Below are 22,004 nucleotides of genomic sequence, written 5' to 3' on the forward strand. Positions count from 1 at the left end.
TGATTGGACATGATTTGGAAAGGCACACACTTGTCTATATAATGTCCCACAGTTGACCGTGCATGTCAGAGCAAAAACCAAGCCATGAGGTCGAAGCAATTATCCGTAGAGACAGGATTGTGTCGAGGCACAGATCTGGGGAAGGGTACCAAAAAAATGTCTGCAGCATTGAAGGTCCCCAAGAACATAGTGGCCTCCGTCATTCTTAAATGGAAGCTGTTTAGAACCATCAAGAGTCTTCCTAGAGCTGGCCGCCCGGCCAAACTGAGCGGGGAGAAGGGCCTTGGTCAGGGAAGGGACCAAGAATCCGATGGTCACTCTGACAGAGCTCCAGAGTTCCTCTGTGGAGATGGGAGAACCTTCCAGAAGGACAACCATCTCTGCAGGACTCCACCAATCAGGCCTTTATGGTAGAGTGGCCATACGAAAGCCACGCCTCAGTAAAAGGCACATGACAGCCTGCTTGGAGTTTGACAAAAAACACCTAAAGACTCTGACCATGAGAAACAAGATTCTCTGATCTCATGAAACCTTGATTGTACTCTTTGGCCTGAATGCCAAGCGTCATGTCTTGAAGAAACCTGGCACCATCCCAACGGTGAAGCATGGTGGTGGCAGTATCGTACTGTGGGGATGTTTTTCAGCGACAAGGACTGGGAGACTAGTCAGGATCGAGGGAAAGATGAACAAAGCAAAGTACAGAGAGATCCTTGATGAAAACCTGCTCCAGAGCACTCAGGACCTCCAGACTAGGGCGAAGGTTCACCTTCTAACAGGACAGCGACCCTAAGTACACAGACAAGACAACGCAGGAGTGGCCCAGCCAGAGCCCGGACTAGAACCCGATTGAACATCTCTGGAGAGACCTGAAAATAGCTGTGCAGCAACACTCCCAATCCAACCTGACAGAGCTTGAGAGGATCTGCGGAGACGAATGGGCAAAACTCCCCAAATACAGGTGTGCCAACCTTGTAGAGTCATACCCAAGAAGACTCAAGGCTGTAATCACTGCCAAAGTTGTTTCAACAAAGTACTGAGTAAAGGGTCTGAATACTTATGTAAATGTGATAGTGCTTTTTTTTTTACATTTGCAAACATTTCTAAAAACCTGTTTTTGCTTTGTCATTATGGGGTATTGTGTGTAGATTGATGAATAAAATAAAAATGTAATACATTTTAGAATAAGGCTGTAACGTAACAAACATTTTATGGAGTAAGTCAAGGGGTCTGAATACTTTCCGAATGCACTGTATATGCAGCAACTAACACGGCTATAATTCAGGAACGTAACGTTACATTTGCTAGACCGTGATCTCAACAATTAAGAGTTTGAAGCAAACCCCGGATCAGCAAACGCCAGGGGAGTATCACATCAGGAGTGCTGAGAGAAACAAGGACAGAAGGCAGAGTGAAGTGTTTAGAGAGATGAGAAATCTAACATAAGCCTCATTTACTTCTACTCTCTATATGTGTGCGTGCGCATGAATACCTCCTAGGATGGGGGCAGCGAGAATAGAATAGATTATGTGTGGACTAGATGTACTACACATGAAGAATTACAACGCAGAAGATTATATAACAAGACAAATATCCCCGTTATTGCTCCAGATTCAAAATGTTGGAAGATTGTCTTGTGTTCTCTTTTATCGGACTTGGAATTGGGGTCTCCCATAATTCAGAAGGCTCTGGATCCTTAATCAGACTGGTAGCTGGTCAAGACCTTCTCCTTCAGGGACCATGTTTAACCCACACTGTAAATCTGTATCCTAAATGGCACCCTATTCCCTTTATAGTGCACTACTCATTAAGACATAAATTATCTATAAATACATATTTTCTGGGATGGAACACAAGGGAGAAGTATGACTCTTATTGTAAGCCATCTAAATGACTTCACATTCATATGTATGTGTATAGTATAGAGCTCATGGGAATCAAATTAATTCTTCTCATTTCTTCTCATGGGGCGGCAGGGTAGCCTAGTGGTTAGAGCGTTGGGCTAGTAACCAAAAGGTTGCAAGTTCGAATCCCCAAGCTGACAAGGTTCAAAATCTGTCGTTCTGCCCCTGAACAAGGCAGTGTTCCTAGGCCGTAATTGAAAATAAGAATTTGTTCTTAACTGACTTGCCTAGTTAAATCAAGGTAAAATAATTACTCTTTAAGCCGCATTTAAAAGGAGTGTTTCATGCCATGGGGTATTAGTCTACATGCTGTAGGAGGGGAGCTTAAGTTAAATAGGATCGTAAGTGAGAATTTGTGTAAATATGTACAAGATTAGGCTAACGCTCATGTTAGCATCAAAAACACACAAAGCATTACCTTGACTGAGAAGTCATTTAGAACTAACTTCCAAGACACCATTAGCGATAATAACAACATCATCGAACAGATATGCCACAATTAACAGGGCTATAATTCAGGAACGTGATGTTACATTAGTTAGACCACGATCTCGACCAGAGAGACATTACATTTGTAATGGTACCAGAAACATCTCTTTGCAGGGTCATGTAGCCTACATTGTTCTCACCTTCAACCAGACCACAATGCCTCAATATGGTTGTTATGTAATACTATGTATTTTTTCCCCCTATGCAAAGTCTCAAATCCCAAGATGGCTAATGTACACCAATGCTATTTTTTGCTTTTTCCATCCGTAGCCTGAGGCAAGGACACATTTCTCTCATCATTGGTCAGAGGATGATGAAGTGTTAATTCATAAATGGTCTCGCCATGTGGTACCTGGACCAGAGAGAGAGCGCCCACTGGCAGGGGCTGTCGTTCAGCACAGCACCAAGGGACATGCATACAATCAATCACTCACTCACACACAAACGCATGTATGTAATGTGTACACTCTCTCACACACACACGCCCTCTGTGTGGGGTGGGCCAACTCATGCCCCTGCCACTGGAGAGATTCAGGACACCTCAGGTTCATTAGTCAAAGCAAAGTAGGGTAGGTGCTGCGTGAGAACAACTCTCTCTGCCTGGATCCTCTCCAATGCCAGTGCAGAATCCCCGGCCCTATGCTCTCTCGCTACACTCCTCTCCTTCGGCCTGCTGTTCATGCTTCTCCAGTTAGACCGGGGAGAGCTACAGCAGATTGGCGTTTTCCATGTTACCACATGCACGTCTGGTTTAATATTTCGGTTTATGGATGCAGAGACAGAACCTCTGAGTTTGATCTAAAACAATTTACTCCAACATTAATGAAAGCAGAGAAACATGCATATTGATGAGGGTATTCTTTGGAATCTGCACATTCCGGATATCCTTGAGGCACACAGTACGAATATTCTGTCGACAAATATGGCAGATGAATATTCAGTGCTAACATGAAATCTGATAAGCATAAATTGGCTGGGTTCTTTCTTCATGTGGTCCTCTGAGCGAGGCGGGCCACCCACACACACGCACACACTCTTGTTTCGGTTGTATGTGTGTGCCAGACTCGAAGCAAAGTGACCTGAGCTTCTGTCTCAGAACAGCGCTTGTTGTGTGAGATCTTGCTTCGTGCCCTTAAAGAGGCCGGTCAACCATGAGAATGACCCAGTTAGAATTGTTTTACTTGAATGTTCTCAGAAACGGGTCTTTTTTTTATCCGTCAAATAATATGACGTAAGCCTGGTCCCAGATCTGTTTGAACCTTAATACCGATCCTTGCTACTTCTCGTCACACCAAACATAATGGCACAAAAAGGCTGGTACCCAGGTCCATCGGTTGGCCTTCGGTGTGGTAGTATCTGTCAAACCCGAGGGTATATTCCACCCCTTGTGTCAGGCAGCACTCCATGTCCAAACATCAACGGTGTTGTCTGTCAGTGCTATGATGACAATGTATCTGTTTCTGCCATGTTGTCCTCTCAGTATCAGTCACCAGAATGCCCTCGGAAAATGGCTGACAGAGATAGCCATTAAAGCTGTGTGTGTGCGTGCGTACCCTGAGAGACTGAGATGGGACTTTGGAACAGGCAGCCTCTCCCTCAGCCCCTGTGCAGGCTGTCAGAGGATACAACGGGAGTAATTAACGAGGGCCTCAGTCTCCTCCCTCATCCCTCTCCCCTCTAGCCGTCAATGGGACTAACACAAGACTGGCAGTGCTGGCCCTAGCTGTCAAGGCCCCCAAGGTGAGGGAGACATGAGACATGCAGGCATCTGTCCGTCGGGGCAGCAGCCCTCACTCCAACCACCGTTCCCAGAAGTGGCATGTGACAGCTCCACTCCAGAGGCCCATGAAGGACTTGACCTCTCTCCTCTCCTCCTTCTCTCTCTCTCCTTGAGCACATGGTGAACTCTCATCAAACATACATAATTACCAAAACATGGTGCAAGTTTTACCCTATCCATCTACAAAGATAGAGAGAAAGCTGGTTAAGTTCTGGTCTGTCTGATGAATCTTGCAATATAAAAATGTGACATCCAGAGAGAATGTATAGCGATATGTTGTAAAATGTAGGCTAATAAAGTCTAACTTGGGCTTCTTTTTTTCCCTTTTTTTTTACAAAATATGAAATTATTCAGAATAAAAATATTTAATTAAAACATAATTAGAGAAGCAACTTTTGCAAACTCATTTTTCTTAACACTCATTTGGAAAGCTTCTGGTTTAAGGGCTATATTTGTATATATGTATTTTTTATTTCACCTTTATTTAACCAGGTAGGCTAGTTGAGAACAAGTTCTCATTTACAACTGCGACCTGGCCAAGATAAAGCAAAGCAGTGCGACACAAACAACAACACAGAGTTACACATGGAATAAACAAACGTACAGTCAATAACACAATAGAAAAAAAATTAAGTCTATATACAGTGTGTGCAAATGGCATGAGGAGGTAAGGCAATAAATAGGCCATAGTAGCGAAGTAATTACAATTTAGCAAATTAACACTGGAGTGATAGATGAGCAGATGGTGATGTGCAAGTAGAAATACTGGTGTGCAAAAGAGCAGAGAAGTAAATAAAAACAGTATGGGGATGAGGTAGGTAGATTGGGTGGGCTATTTACAGATGGGCTATGTACAGCTGCAGCGATCGGTTAGCAGCTCAGATAGCTGATGTTTAAAGTTAGTGAGGGAAAGTCTCCAGCTTCAGCGATTTTTGCAATTCGTTCCAGTCCAGAATTAGGTTCTGGAGATGGTTGTTTTGGATCTTTTTTTATTTTATTTCTATTTAACCTTTTATTTAACTAGACGAGTCAGTTAAAATAACAAATTCTTATTTACAATGAGGGCCTACTCCGGCAAACCCGGACAACGCAGTGCCAATTGTGTGCCGCCCTATAAGACTCTCAATCCCGACCGTATGTGATACAGCCTGGATTCGAACCAGGTACTATAGTGACACCTCGGGAGCCCAAAGTTTGTCATATTCCTCACTAATGGTTACGGTTAGGATTGGGGAAGGGAAGCAGTCTGGTTGGTGTGATCGTTGACTGAGGAGTTTGTCATATTCCTCACTAATGGTTACGGTTAGGATTGGGGAAGGGAAGCAGTCTGGTTGGTGTGATCGTTGACTGAGGAGTTTGTCATATTCCTCACTAATGGTTACGGTTAGGATTGGGGAAGGGAAGCAGTCTGGTTGGTGTGATCGTTGACTGAGGAGTTTGTCATTGTGCAGTTTCACACTTGCCAGAAAAACAACCAACCAATGGGTTGAGTAGTAGGTCAATGCACTGATCTGGGTGCAGCCCTAAGCGAAGCACTGCATGACACAATAGGAGAATGACAGTTTGCTCAACAAGTCTAAAGAGACTACTGTTCTCATAGCTCTTGACCAGGGCGTTAGCATGTTACTCTAAGTAGAGGTTAGTAAAGAAAACACGCTAAGGCCCTGGACCAGAGCTACTGTTCTCACAAACCACCACCCTGTGGCCTTTTACAACTTTGTATTTTATTATCATCGGTGTCCATTCTATTTATTTCTCAAAATGGTATAGCAAACTTGCCAACCTTTTGTCTGTCTTCTATCTAAAACGTATAGGCTATGTCTCACTGTTACAGGTCTTGTGTGTGTGTGTGTGTGTGTGTGTGTGTGTGTGGTACAATATAGTCTGTTGGAACTCTTGTCAACACAGTGTAGTGTACATCCAGTCAGTCTTTTTTGACACATGAGTGGGTAGCTAGCTAGCTGCACTCCCTCTCCCCTCTCGCTGTCTGTTTTTGAACAGGAGTAAAGAGCAGTCAAGCATCGCAGCTGCTTTCTGGATGTGACACGCTGGCAGCTGCAACATTGTTATCAGACTACAAAGACATCTGCCATACTATTTGATGGAAATTCCATTTATGAGTGGCTTTTCTTCTCCTCGCCTCCTTTTTTTCCTCTTGATATTTTTCCTTATTGTTTATCCAGGTCCTGTGCTGTCGGGGAGAACAAGATGGGCCCAGTAAAGTATCTTATCGGCTGCAGAGCTGACAGCTGCGTGAGGGTTGCTGCAGTAGGTGCCGGGTAGCTTTGATGTACATGGAGCTCTGCCTCCCATCATCTTTGTGCTCCATCAGTCCTCATCATTGTGCTACCGGCTCCATGCACTCCTACTGCTCCAACTTCCAGACCTCTCTCTCTTTCTGCCTCATCTCTAAACACGTGATGTCACCAACTGGAGGAGCCTTCCTCTTCTAGCTTCCTCTTGGAAGCGTTGCTCTCCTTACAGTCCTAGGGCTCAATTCAATCAACGCCGCATTACGGTACTGTATTCACGCAGTAGCTCTCCTCCATCCTTTAGTGTCCACCCTGAGATTGGAAGGTTGGGGTTTGATCGCCGGCAAAGTCATACCATAAACTCTTTAAATGGGACCCGAAGCCTCTCTTTTTGGCACGCAGCATTAAGGAGATGGACTAGGGTTAAGGCCCTGCGATAGACAAGCATCGTTGTACATCAACCTGCAACAAAAAAAAATGTCTTGGTTTTGGGTACTGTAAAACTCTACTGCAGTGACACTGTAAACATTGCTGAAGACATGGTGGGCCAGTGACGGACAGTGAGGTGACATAGGGCAGGCTGCAAGCCGCCTCTGTCAGGACCAATGATCGTCTGTTTCTCCCCTGGCTGTCACACCTTATTCTACTCTGCCTACACTTGTGTCTGGGAACGCTTAGTTGCGTAATCACTACAGAGATCAAGGACACTGATTGTACCGCAGCTGGCTCAAGCCTCTGCACCGTGAGCCTTCTCTTCATTTGTTTTACAATACCAAGAGACAGGCGCGACAAAAGCCAGACATCTCCACAGTCCTTAATACAATGTTTTCAGTTTGTTTTGCTAGTTCATTATGTGTTGATCTGGGAAACTGCTTTTAGTTATGGGTGGGTGGGGGGCTGTTCATGTCCATCCATTTTGCAGGATTTTTCGAGTGGGGGGGGGGGGGGGGGGGCAGTCATAAGTGACTCCTCATTTTTTTGAGCTTTTCACTGTCTTTTCTGCTCTTTGTCGCAGAGTGTCCCATGTGGAGTGTCCCAATGCCTTAAGATATCTGGTTTTAGGGAACACATGAATGACTGCTGTGCCCAGCTGGTCTGTAGCATCAGTGTTTTCCACTTCATAAATTGCCTACACTTGTTTTAATTTAAAGAATATGGAACATTAACAAATATTTCTGCAGAGGCGCACGTTGAATATGCTAGAACTGTCCACATTTACTCTTCCTCTGCCAACCCCATAGTAGAATAGTTTACGTATTTGATAAATATTCCACTCGAGGCACGTTCAAGTTACGAGTGCCAATAGGGGAGAAACGGTCATTCTGACAAGTAGTCAATGCACAACAATTCTTAATGCAATCGTGGGGAAAACACTTTTGACAGCAGTTTTGATGGCATTTGTTAAGAGGGGGATCCCAGCTTTCCAGTGTTTATTTCAAGCATGGTTTGGGCGCAGCTGCGCAGCAGAGCTCTTAAAGGGGCAATGTTGTTTTTAAAGGGCAATGACTTACTTTTCTCAATCTAATCATTTCTAATTATCATTTTAAATAATTATTAATACATAATAAAACAGATTGAAGGTTCTAAACGCTAATGATACTTATATGGTATTATTACAGATATTTATATAGGCCTACTGATTTGATTAGAGTGTCAACAATGGAGTAATCAACTGCTGATTACTGTGTAGCAAAGCCAATGTTTAACACCTGCTTCATTCTTCATGCCTAATAAAAGGAAGCTGGTGGAAGTTAGCAGAAGACTCTTGCAGGATTCTTCAAAAATAAATCTGTAGGTCAGTTGCTAAACATGTATTTTATAAATAAATGACATTGCAATTTACAGAGTTGCAAACACTTGTTGAAATTTCCTTCAGTAATTTAATTGTCAACAATAATGTTTTCAAATACACTGATCAAAAATATGAACGCATCATGTAAAGTGTTGGTTTCATGAGCTGAATTAAAAGATCCTAGAAATGTTCGATATGCTCAAAAAACGTATTTATCAAACATGTTGTACACACATTTGTTTACATACCTGTTAGTGAGCATTTCTCCTTTGCCCAGATAATCCATCCACCTGACAGGTGTGGCATATCAAGAAGCTGATTAAACTGCATGATCATTACACAGGTGCACCTTGTGCCGGGGACAATAAAACGCCACTCTAAAATGTGCAATTTTGTCTCACAACACAATGTCAGATGTCTCAAGTTTTGAGGAAGCGTGCAATTAACATGCTGACTGCAGGGATGTCCACCGGAGCTTAGAGAATTTGGCAGTACGTCGAACTGGCCTCACAACCACAGACCACGTGTAACCACGCCAGCCCAAGTCCTCCACATCCGGCTTTTTCACCTGCGGGATCGTATGAGACCAGCCACCCAGAAAGCTGATGAAACTGTGGGTTTGCACAAACTAAGAGTTTCTGCACAAACTGTCAGAAACCGTCTCAGGGAAGCTCATCTGCGTGCTCGTCATCCTCACCAGAGTCTTGACCTGACTGCAGTTTGGCATTGTAACAGACTTCAGTGGGCAAATGCTCACCTTCGATGGCCACTGTGACGCTGCAGAAGTGTGCTCTTCACAGATGAATCCCGGTGGCGGTGGGGTTATGGTATGGTGGCTGCATCATGTTTTGGGTATGCTTGTAATTGTTAAGGACTGGGGAGTTTTTCAGGATACCGAATAGAGATAAGCACAGGCAAAACTCTAGAGGAAAACCCGGTTCAGTCTGCTTTACACGAGACACCGGGTCCCTCAGTCGAGTAGTGAATTTCAAGCACAGATTCAACCACAAAGACCTGGGAGACAAATTCACCTTTCAGCAGGACAATAACCTAAAACACAAGGTCAAATATACACTGGAGTTGCTTACCAAGACGACATTGCATATTCCTGAGTGGCCTAGTTAGATTTTCAAGCAGATTTAAGTAAAAACTATGGCAGAACTTGAAAATGGCTGTCTATCAATGTTCAACAACCAACTTGACAGAGCTTGAAGAATTTAAAAAATAATCCAAAACATGTTTTTACTTGCCATTATGGGTTATTGTGTGTAAAATCTATTTAATCCATTTTAAAATCAGGCTGTAACACAGCAAAATGTGGATGGAATAAGTCGAGGTGTATGAATACTTTCTGAACGCACTAGGCATAGACGATATCCTAAACAACAATACATTTCATTCATACATTTTCAGTCATTTTAATTGTAAAATCATCATTCTACTCAATACCACAACTAGTGTCACCAATTTGGGAGGTAAACATATAGATTCAATGGTTGTAAAGAGAGGAGAGGTCTGGCCGTAATAAAGAGATGCTTTTTTTTGACACCACACTCTAAAAAGCAAGTTCTGCCGGCTCGAGTTTTGTCTTATGTTGATTATTGTCCAGTCGTGTGGTCCAGTGCTGCAAAGAAAGACCTGGTTAAGCTGCAGCTGGCCCAGAACAGAGCGGCACGTTAATCAGAGGGCTGATATAAATGCTATGCATGCCAGTCTCTCTTGGCTAAGAGTTTAGGAGAGACTGCATCACTTCTTCTTTTTATAAGAAACATTAATGTGTTGAAAATCCCAAATTGTTTGCATAGTCAACTTACACACAGCTCTGATCCACACACTTACCCCACCAGACATGCTACCAGGGGTCTTTTCACAGTCCCCAAATCCAGAACAAATTCAAGAAAGCGTATAGTATTATATAGAGCCCTTATTGCATGGAACTTCCTTCCATCTCATATTGCTCAAATAAACAGCAAACCGGGGCCTCCCGGGTGGCGCAGTGGTCTAGGGCACTGCATCGCAGCGCTAGCTGCGCCACCAGAGACTCTGGGTTCGCGCCCAGGCTCTGTCGCAGCTGGCCGCGACCGGGAGGTCCGTGGGGCGACGCACAATTGGCCTAGCATCGTCCGGGTTAGGAAGGGTTTGGCCGGTAGGGATATCCTTGTCTCATCGCGCACCAGCGACTCCTGTGGCGGGCCGGGCGCAGTGCGCGCTAACCAAGGGAGCCAGGTGCACGGTGTTTCCTCCGACACATTGGTGCGGCTGGCTTCCAGGTTGGAGGCGCGCTGTGTTAAGAAGCAGTGCGGCTTGGTTGGGTTGTGTTTCGGGGGACGCATGGCTTTCGACCTTCGTCTCTCCCGAGCCCGTACTGGAGTTGTAGCGATGAGACAAGATAGTAATTACTAGCAATTGGATACCACGAAAATTGGGGAGAAAAGGGGGTAAAATTTAAATAAATAAACCTGGTTTAAAAATATAAAAAATAGATAAAGCAACACCTCACGGCACAACGCCTCCCCTATAGTATGTGTGTATGCATTGATATGTAGGCTACGTGTGCCTTTAAAAATGTTTTGTATACATGTAGTTCTGTCCTTGAGCTGTTCTTGTCTATTAATGTTCTGTATTAAGTCATTCTGTGTTATGTTTCATGTTCTGTGTGGACCCCAGGAAGAGTAGCTGCTGCTTTTGCAACAGCTAATGGGGATTCTAATTAAATGCCAAAATACCAGACTCATTAAAGTGTTCAAGAATTTAGCTGTGCATTTCGGGTAGTTGTGTATCTGTGTTCCAGAGGCCACCAAAATGTAATATTTTCCCCTGGGGGGCAGCATGCCTCCAGACCCCACTAGACAGTCTGGGACAGCTACTTTTTCCCTAAATGGCTGGCTACTCCATGTACTTTAGGAAAACACTGGATTAGTATCACTGACAGTTCTGTGTTGTGCTGCTGTATCTCTGACTGTGTTCAGTCAAACTGAGACAAAAGACTGACTGTGTTCTGACTGTGTTCTGGGGAGCTGTTTCGCCTGTATGTGCCATCGTAGTGTGTGTGGGCGTGCTGTGCTGTGGCGGGCTCGACCAGGGGAGAATAGTGATGAAATTGTGTTGCGTCTCCACTTCTGCATATAATCAGCTGGAGGGATTTTGGCAAACCCCTCATTTGCAGGTTAGCGTTTTTCGTCATGAATCTTGTTCTGGAGGCAGCTCTGCAGAGTGGTAACTATCTGGCACAGCCAGAAAGTCATAAAATCAGATGTTAAACCTAACCTTAACCACACTGCTAATCCTAATGCCTAACCACAACCTCAAAGTAAGACCAAAAAAAATTACAAAGTAATTTTTGTTTTTCAAAATTTGTTCAAAATTGCCAATTTTGACTTTGCCGCTGGCCTATCGAAGAAGAAATCGCTCAGTTCTGCCTCCAGGACAAAACTCAGGACAATTAACGTCAACCTGCTCCACTCTTTGGCTACACCTGCACTCCTCCACTCTCTCTACCATCCCTATCCAAACAACATGTCTGGAGAAACACACGGTCACATACAGACCCCTTTTTGCTCAACAGAATTTGTATTTTCAACATCAGTTCAAACATCTCACAATATCTGCAGGAATGATCGTACAAATGACTATTTGTAAGTAGATGTAGCTGGCAATTTGAATGTCCGGAGAAAGAAACAGTCACTTTAATATTACACACTGTTCTTTCGCCTCTTATTTTTGTGTCCATTTTATGTGGAGATGATAATAATGATGATAACTAATGATGGGAACAAACATGAAGCGTTAACGCTCCGTTCCTCCGTCCCGATAAGCCCGTTCTGTTTCCCTGGTATTACATTGTGCGATATTACATTGTGCGAGCACGTTGGATTCAATTTCCATTTGCACCTCGAAAGTTATTGCATTAGCTTTGCTCCTTGTAATTATATTGCCCTGCTCATAGATTTGTACCAAACATTGTAAGTCATTTTCTTTACTTTTTGGCTGTCGACTCGGTTCATTTCCTATCTACCCTCCCGTCGACTCAGATTGGGTTTAGTTAGTCAAACATTTTCCGGAGTGTCTGTTTGGATTTGTCAATGCCGACCGCGTTCATGCGTTTCCTTGTTGCGTGGCTATAGTGTAGCGTTGTGGAGTGAAGTAACAGGGTCGTGTTGCATAAGAGAGGCTGTGTTGTGTGACCAGGAACAGGTGTTTTTCTCCTTGGTGCCATGCTTGAGTTGTGTGCCACCTCCCCACACTGTGCTGGAGAGACTGAGTCTGCTTCTTGTTCTCCTTCTTTACAGAGCAAGGTTCCAGTTGATTAAGAAACAATTAGACAAAGCTCCGGGAACAACGCCTTGTCAAAATGTCACTGCAGTTCACCAGCTACGTTGGTGTTTGTATTTTGTTCACTTTTGTCTTTCTCTTTCTCTCCCTTTTTCTCTTGCTCTTTCTCTCATTTCGCAGACCATCCATCCAAGCCGAGCAACAAGCCAAAACAGTGCCAGCACAAGAGACAGAAGGGCGGCCCGGTCTCTCAACGTGGACCAATATAGCCGTGTGGTGGCTGAGCGCTCAACTACCAGTGACGTGCGCCACTGCCCAGCCCCGACCCCAACCCCGACCCCACCCCTTTCCTCCAGTGGGCCCGTGGGAGGCAGGGACCATTCAGGGGCCCCCAGGAGACCAGAAGAGGCTCTGTCCTCATCATCAGAGGCAGGGGCTCTCAGGAAAAGTGAATACCCAACCAGTCAGATCCCCCGGGCGATGGGGGTGGGGGGCAGCAGCTCCAGCCTCCAGAGTCGAGACAGCCCCTGCCGAAGCTGCCTCTCCTCAGACAGCGAGAGAGCCCCCGTGCCAAGCCCCCGCCAGCCTCCTCCTCCCTCCACCACCACCACCTCCTCTTCCTCCTTTACGGGCCGCCTAGGCCAGCCCCCCAGAGGGCCCTTGTCCCTGCACATGTACAGCCGCAAGAACGTCTTCCTGCAGCACTCGCTCCACACTGCTGAACTGCAGGCCTTGGTCCAGCATAACGGCTGAGGCGCGGGCCGCACACACACAAACACCTTTCACTTTTCCCATATACCCTAAACATATCATTGAATGGACACATCACCGTCTGAATCATGGAAGTGAAGGTAATCTCTGGAATTTATCCAACAATCAGTGTCAACTCCCAAGCATCTTCCGTTCACCTCAAATCTAACCCATTTTGTACATCTCATTCTCTCAACCCTAGCTCCTCCTTATCAGTTTGCTGTGACAGACACTTTAAAACTATCTATATCACATCATTGGGAACTTTGCTTCTCTTCTTAAACACATATGTTGTGTTACACTGTCATCCAACCAAACCTCCAAACAGTACCTCGGTAGGTACATGTCTATATGCGTTTCTTTGGTTCTGTGCATTTGACCATTTTGACATTTTATATTACTGTAGAAGGCTGATAGATGTGCTCACTTGAACACACACCAGTCAGTCAGCCTGCCTGCTAGCATTAACAAGGCACTCGTCCATCTATCACTTTAGATTAGCACTGAATGTTGAGCGTTTGCTTAGAGGTGCTAATGTCCACACATGCGTGAACACACACACTCTAGCGCCATAGGGAATTAACTAATGTGAGAGTTGTAGCTACATTAGCAAAGCTGAACATGACCAAACCATGATGCTCATTGCACTGACAATGTGACCAACATAAACTACATGCCCAAAAGTATGTGGACACCTGCTCGTCGAATATCTCATTCCAAAATCATGGGCATTAATATGGAGTTGGTCCCCCCTTTGCTGCTATAACAGCTTCCACTCTTCTGGGAAAGCTTTCCACTAGATGTTGGAACATTGCTGCGCAAACTTGCTTCCATTCAGCCACGAGCATTAGTGAGGTCAGGCACTGATTTTGGGCGAATAGGCCTGGCTCGCAGTCGTTGTTCCAATTTATCCCAAAGGTGTTCGACGGGGTTTAGGTCGGGCTCTTTGCCGGCCAGTCAAGTTCTTCCACACCGATCTCGACATACCATTTCTGTATGGACCTCGCTTTGTGCACGAGGGCAATGGCTGAAACAGGAAAGGGCCTTCCCAAAACTGTTGCCACAAAGTTGGAAGCACATAATCATCTAGAATGTCATTATATTCTTTAGCATTAAGATTTCCCTTTGCTTTAACCCTAGCCCGGAACATGAAAAGCAGCCCCAGAACATTATACCTCTTCCACCAAACTTTACAGGTAGCGTTCTCCTGGCATCCACCAAACACAGATTTGTCCATCAGACTTACAGATGGTGAAGAGTGATTCATCACTCCAGAGAACGAGTTTCCACTGCTCCAGAGTCCAATGGTGGAAAGTTTTTTTTAAACTATTTGTATTTTATTTAACAAGGCAAGTCAGTTAAGAACAAATTCTTATTTACAATGACGGCCTAGGAACAGTGGGTTAACTGCAGGGGCAGAACGACAGAGTTTTACCTTGTCAGCTCGAGATTCGATCTAGCAACCTTTCGGTTACTGGCTCAACCTTGTCAGCTCGGGATTCGATCTAGCAACCTTTCGGTTACTGGCCCAACGCTCTAACCACTAGGCTACCTGCCGCCCCAACACTCCTGCCGATGCTTGGCATTGCACATGGTGATTTTGTAGGCTTGTATGCGGCTGCTTGGCCATGGAAACCCATTTCACAAAGTTCCAGACGAACGTTACTTCCAGAGGCCGTTTGGAACTTGGTAGTGAGTGTTGCAACCGAGTACAGACGATTTATACGCACTACGCGCTTCAGCACTCTCCGGTCCCATTCTGTGAGCTTGTGTGCCATACCACTTCGCAGCTGAGCCATTGTTGCTCCTTCACAATAACAGCACTTACAGTTGACCGGGGCAGCTCTAGCAGGGAAGAAATTTGACACACTGACTTGTTGGAAAGGTTGCATCCTATTACTGTGAAAGTCACTGAGCATTGAAAGTCACTGAGCTCTTCAGTGAGGCCATTCTACTGCCAAAGTTTGTCTATGGAGATTGCATGGCTGTGTGCACTATTTTATACACCTTTCAGCTACGGGTTTGGCTGAAATAGCCGAATCCACAAATTTTGAAGGAGTTGTCCACATACTTTTGTATATATAATGTAAGTGCATCCTCCTTGTATCGCCAAATCCTGGAGTCAAAGATCCCAACTCAGATTTTTACACATACAGATAAGCCCATTTTAGGGAGTTTCATTCATTACAGGATCCCAACTCAGATTTTTACACATACAGACAAGCCCATTTTAGGGAGTTTCATTCATTACAGGTCCAATGCAGCTGTTTTTATTTCAATATCAAATCATTTCTGGGTAACAATTAAGTACATTATTGTGATTGTATGCAATTAAAATGGTCAAAATGAAACAAATTGCTTTTTAGCAAAGAGCAATTTCTCAAGCTACGTCTGAGTTGGGAGGTGAAAACTAGGTGTTATTGGCAGAGATGTTTGTAACTTTTTTATTGGTCTATTAACTAATTTACCGCCTGGTGATTTCACCAGGTAGATCAAAACTCCATCCCACATGAAACAGGCAGACATTTCAGGCAGTGTTTTCAAACAGCTCTTACACTGAAAGGGCATGATCATCTTTTTCACTATTTCCCAGTATTATTCCAGCCTCATAGTGTGGAAATATATATAAAATACAGGCAAACACGTTTTTGACTTTCACAGGGCCTTTAACCTTTTAGTAATTGCATGCTTTTTATCATTGTAGACAACACATATTTTGTACAGTGAAAGTGTGTGGGTCAAAAATTGATTTTACAGTCTTTAATAAGAACAGACATGTCTGTCTACATTTGACACTTTTTATAAGTGGATATCAGAAACTGGTTGTTGCATCAGGGCCTGTATTCATAAAGTGTCTCAGAATAGGTCTGATCATGAATATGAAGACTTGGATAGGAGGTTCCTGATCCTAGATCAGCATCTCACCCCGAGACACATTACAACGGAGTATTGTATGAGAATAGAACCCTATCCTTGTACTGTCACTAATTTAAGGCAATGGTTATTGTTCAATGCACAGCATTTAATAAGTAAGTACTCATGTTTGTAGAACACCATCATGATAGCAATGTTGACGATACATGAGGATACTTGTCTTTCGAGATGCGTTTACAAAAACGGTCGTGAGCTGTAATGGTAAAGTATATAGTAGTATACAGTTGTCAGTAGAGTCTTGCAGGAGAAAGCCTGTCTGTCTGTCGTCACTGTAAGCAGCAGAAAGTGGTACAGAATGCGCCATTATAGTTGGAGTGGAAGCAAGGACTCGTAGAGGTGAAGGAAACCCTGAAGAAACGCAGCTTTACCCCCTGCGGTCCAGCTCCACTCCCTCAGGTCTACTGCTCCACTTTATTTCCCTCCTTTTTCTCGCTCTCTGTTTCTTTCTCCTTCACTCTCGTCCTCTGCTCTCCCTCTCTCAGCCTACATACACAAGCCCTGAATCCTCACACCCAGAGAGAGCGGCCTGGAGGAGGGCGTGTATTCAGTGTGCTATCTATCCTGTCTTTAGCGGGGCTCGTTGTATCACATGACTACAACGAGGGCTAGTGGAAGAAGCCAGCTGCACTTACCCATGATGACGTCTTGCCAAACACAGCCAGCACACCAGCTTTTATCCCCCAAGCGTTTGACCCCCGATTCAACTATATGTTTGATACGGACCTTCTCAGCTTCTTTACTGCAATTTTGGGATATATCAACATACTGTTCTTAGAACAAAGATTAATTCGTATTATAAGGGCATAGTTAAAAGGATAAAGTTGCGTGTTTGAGTTTTGAACAATCGTGTGTACAACTGAAGAACAAGGATGTATTCTCTTGTAGTGGACAGAACAAGAGTCTCATTAACTCACGATTCTTAGCTGACCGTACAGTAGAGGACACTTCGTTCACTTTGAGCTCACCTATTTGTTCGCTTTATTTGATGTTTTGTGAGATTGGATCACAAAGACTTATGTCACCATTTTTATGAAGAACATGACTGTAATTATGCACTGGTGATGTGACGTTATATACTGTATATTGTACATAGATACAACCTGACAATATTAATTTAAGTCGATTTAAGGTTATTTAAAAATATATATATACAGGGTTCACAATGTAGAGAATTTTGAGATTAAAAAAACTGTTAAGTGTTATAAAATCGAGCTGTAATTTCTCTCGACCACAATCGTTGTTGATTAAATGTTTTACCGAATAATTTTCATTGTATTATTTACTCCTATTAAAACATAAGAGGTGTGCGGTGTTGTCTTTGGTGGTATTGAACCAACCTTCTTCAGTTTGTTTCATTTGGGTGTTGGGTTATTACTAATTATGCTTGGATAACTTTGTCCCGCATGGTTGACTGCTACTGTTTTCATTATAGTTGAAGAAACTCTGGAGATGTCTACTGGCTATGACAGAGGAGTGGATGAGAACACCTTCATAAAACACCTCAACCAATCAATCCTGTTGATTAACACAGTGAATATCGCAGAACTCCTTAAAAAGAATTCCACAAAGAGCCAAAGTGATTCCTGTAAGAGAGGCATGCTTGTTCTACATAGCACATTTCAATCTGAACGTTGACAATGTTTCACCACTGAATGCCACCCAGGTTTGTCTGGTAGTTTATCAACATTTACATACAGTCAGGTCAAAAATAGTTGGCACCCATGATAAAGATGAGTAATAAAGATTCAAATAATACTTCTACTGAGCAATGTTGTGTGTGTAGAATTACACAATTTCATGTGTATATCTAAAGACCTGCATCGCTATACTGAGATTTGCTGTTTCGACAAGGATGTATTTGGGTGTTTATGGCGCTTTTGTTTGTGTTTTTTCAGGGCCCCATACGACACAACGATGAGGATGTCATTGGCTGTTTGGGCTAAGTTTGTTAAAAAAAACTAAATGAAATCACAAAAAAGGTGTCTGGACCTTTATATAATGTTCCATTTACATACAAAATTGAGATTTGTTTGTAAAAATTAGACAACTAAAAGATTTGCAACATAGAAATACTGTTACATTTACATTGTGTAATTTATTGACAGTCCAAAACTATCTCCAGAGATAGGCTATCCAAATTCAAAGCAACTTTGCCACGGTAGTGTACCAGCTGGCTGAAGCTAATTGGTGAAATAATTTGGCTGACACTTCCCACATGCAGACACCCGCATCAAACCACACCCCGAAACCAACTCACGTTTGAATTCCGTCATGGCTTATAGCATTTCTTAATGAACCTAACCTGAAACGGGCCAAATCATGAAGTGCAGTCACTCTTTACCAAGGGAAGCAAAACAGCTCCATAACATCAAAGATCAACAACCATAAATTACATCAGTTGAGGTTAAGTTCTGCAAATGCATCCTCCTTTTGACCCCAAACCCACCACTGTTGTGCGTGGCCAAAGAGCTCTATTTTCATGTCACCAGACCATACACCTGCTCCAATCCAAGTGCCTATGTCGTTTAGCAAACTTCAGGCTTTTACATTTGTTGGTTTGCTTTCAATAAAGGCTTTTTTTCTGGCAAACCTTTCAAAGAGCCTATAGACATGGTGGTGGCATCTAATTGTAGAACTGGAGACTTAAGATGCGGCCAAGTTCTGTAATTCTCAAGTTTTGTCTCTTGGATTTTACAGTGAACAAAAAATATAAATGGAACACGCTGTTGTACATATCGATCCAGAGCATCCCAACCATGCTCAATGGGTTACATGTCTGGTGAATATACAGGCCATTGAAGAACTGGGACATTTTCAGCTTCCAGGAATTGTGTACAGATCCTTGTGACATCGGGCTGTGCATTATCATGCTGAAACATGAGGTGATGGCGGCGAATGAATGTCACAACAATGGGACTCAGGATCTCGCTACGGTATCTCTGTGCATTCAAATTGCCATCGTAACTTATGCCTGTCCATATCATAACCCCTCTGCCACTATGGTGCACTCTGTTCACAACATTGACATCAGGAAAACCGCTCGCCAACACGATGTCATAGTGTCTGCCATCTGCCCGGTACAGTTGAAACCCGGAGTTGAAACCGGGAGTCCTCTGAAGAGCACACTTCTCCAGCGTGCCAGTGACCATCGAAGGTGAGCCATTGTCCACTGAAGTCGGTTACGATGCCAAACTGCAGTCAGTTCAAGACCCTGGTGAGGACGAGGAGCAAGCAGATCAGCTTCCCTGAGATCATTTCTAACAGTTTCTGCAGAAATTCTTCGGTTTTGCAAACCCACAGTTTCATCAGCTGTCTGGGTGGCTGGCCTTGGACGATCCCGAAGGTGAAGAAGCCGGATGTGGAGGTCCTGGGCTGGCGTGATTACACTTGGTCTGCAGTTGTGAGGCTGGTTGGACATACTACAAAGTTCTCTAAAACAACGTTGGAAGCAGCTTATGTTAAATTGCACGCTCCCTCAAAACTTGAGATGTCTGTGGCATTATGTTGTGTGACAAAACTGCACAAAGTGCACCTGCGTAATGAGAATGCTTTTTAATCAGCTTTTTGATATGCCACACTTGTCAGGTAGATAGATTGTCTTGGCAAAGGAGAAATTCTCACTAACAGGGATGTAAACAAATTTGTGCACAAAATTTGAGAGAAATAAGCTTTTTGTGCGTTATGGAAAATTTTTGGGAGCTTTTATTTCAGCTCATGAAACATGGGATCAACACTTTACATGTTGCGTTTATATTTTTGTTCACTGTACTTTGCCTCCCGAACTGTCTTCCTGTGCGTGGGGACAAGATTCATTTGCATTTCATAAAAGGCAAGTTTACCATTGTTCCAGTGGTAGTAAACTTCTTAATCTCAGGGATAGGTGGCAGTATTCGGAGGTTTGGATGACTGAGGTGCCAAAAGTAAACTGCCTGTTACTCAGGTCCAGAAGTTAGGATATGCATATAATTGGTAGTATTGGATAGAAAACACTCTAAGGTTTCTAAAACTGTTAAAATAATGTCTGTGAGTATAACAGAACTGATATGGCAGGCGAAAATCCGAGGAGAATCCATCCGGATTTTTTGTTGTTGTTGAGGTCACCACTCATTGAAATGGCTGTCTATGGGAAAATCAAAGGCATACCTTCCAGATTGCAGTTCCTAGGGCTTCCACTAGCTGTTAACAGTCTTTAGAAAGAGTTTCAGGGTTGTTTTTTGAAAAATGAGCTAGAATGTTTTGTTTTTCAAAGTGGCTCCCATTTTGACTGTAGTATTGTGGCACGTGTGGATGAGGGCGCGCACTTCGTATTTATCTCCGGTAATGAACATACTATTCTCTGTCTTAAATTGTATCGTTTATTTACATATTAGGGTACCTGAGGATTGATCAGAAACGTTGTTTGACTTGTTTGGACGAAGTGTATTGGTAACTTTTGGGATTCCTTTGTCTGCATGTTGAACGACTGGAGCGGGTGGATTACTGAATCAAGCGCGCCAACTAAACTGACCTTTTTGGGATATAAAGAAGGACTTTATCGAACAAAACGACCATTTGTTATGTAGCTGGGACCATTGGGATTGCAAACAGAGGAAGATCTTCAAAGGTAAGTGATTTATTTTATCGCTATTTCTGACTTTCGTGACACCTTTGCTTGTTTGGAAAATGTTTGTAATGCTTTTGTACGCGCGGCACTGTCCTCAGATAATCACATGGTATGCTTTCGCCGTAAAGCCTTTTTGAAATATGACAAAGCGGCTGGATTAACAAGAAGTTAAGCTTTTAAACGATATATGACACTTGTATTTTCATGAATGTTACGAATTTTTTATTTTGAATTTCGCGCTCTGCAATTTCACCGGATGTTGTCGAGGTGGTGCGCTAGTCCAGCTATTTTTTTGTACCCATTGCCTGATTTATGACGATCAACAACAATTTCAAATCAAATCAAACTTTATTTGTCACATGCGCCAAATACAACAAGTGTATGCTTACTTAGAAGCCCTTAACCAACAGTGCAGTTCAAGAAGAGTTAAGAAAAGATTTACGAAATAAACTAAACAAAAAAATATTAAAGTAACACAATAACAATAACGAGGCTACAATGACTCGTACCGGTACCGAGTCAGTGTGCAGGGGTACAGGTTAGTTGAGGTAATTTGTACATGTAGGTAGGGGTGAAGTGACTATGCATAGATAATAAACAGCAAGTAGCAGCAGTGTATTAAACAAATGGAGGGGTGGGGTGTCAATGTAAATAGTCCGGTGGCCATTTGATTAATTGTTCAGCAGTCTTATGGCTTGGGGGTAGAAGCTGTTAAGGTGCCTTTTGGTCCTAGATTTGGCGCTTCGGTACCGCTTGCCGTGCGGTAGCAGAGAAAACAGTGTAAGACTTGGGTGACTGGAGTCTCTGACAATTTTATGGGCTTTCCTCTGACACCACCTATTATATAGGTCCAGGATGGCAGGAAGCTTGGCCCGATTGATGTAGTGGAACGTAAACACTACCCTCTATAGCGCCTTATGGTCAGACGCCGAGCAGTTGCCATACCAGGCGGTGATGCAACCGGTCAGGATGCTCTCGATTTGTCTCTTTGATTGTGAGCTCTTTGCCTTTTCCAATGTTTATGGATGACAAAGTGATTCTACATGCGTGTTACCCCATTTTTATACCCCAGTGAAACAGGAAGCCATGGAAGGCATAATACAGTGACTTGCGAAAGTATTCACCCCCTTGGCATTTTTTCTATTTTATTGCCTTACAACCTAGAATTAAAATAGATTTGGGGGGGGTTTGTATCATCTGATTTACACACCATGCCTACCACTGTCATGCC

At 43.5% G+C, this 22,004-nt stretch overlaps 1 protein-coding gene across 1 annotated transcript in view; it reads left to right on the forward strand.

Moving 5' to 3' along the window:
- ccser1 (coiled-coil serine-rich protein 1) overlaps positions 1-13,980 on the forward strand; it is a 106,470-nt gene extending 92,490 nt beyond the window's left edge. The window contains exon 11 of the mRNA XM_039013150.1: positions 12,667-13,980. The gene's annotated coding sequence lies outside the window, so the exon portion shown is untranslated. The remainder of the gene's footprint in view (positions 1-12,666) is intronic.
- The last annotated feature ends 8,024 nt before the right edge of the window (positions 13,981-22,004 follow it).

Source organism: Salvelinus namaycush, chromosome 18 (genome assembly GCF_016432855.1).
Source record: "Salvelinus namaycush isolate Seneca chromosome 18, SaNama_1.0, whole genome shotgun sequence".
Lineage (NCBI taxonomy): Eukaryota > Metazoa > Chordata > Actinopteri > Salmoniformes > Salmonidae > Salvelinus > Salvelinus namaycush.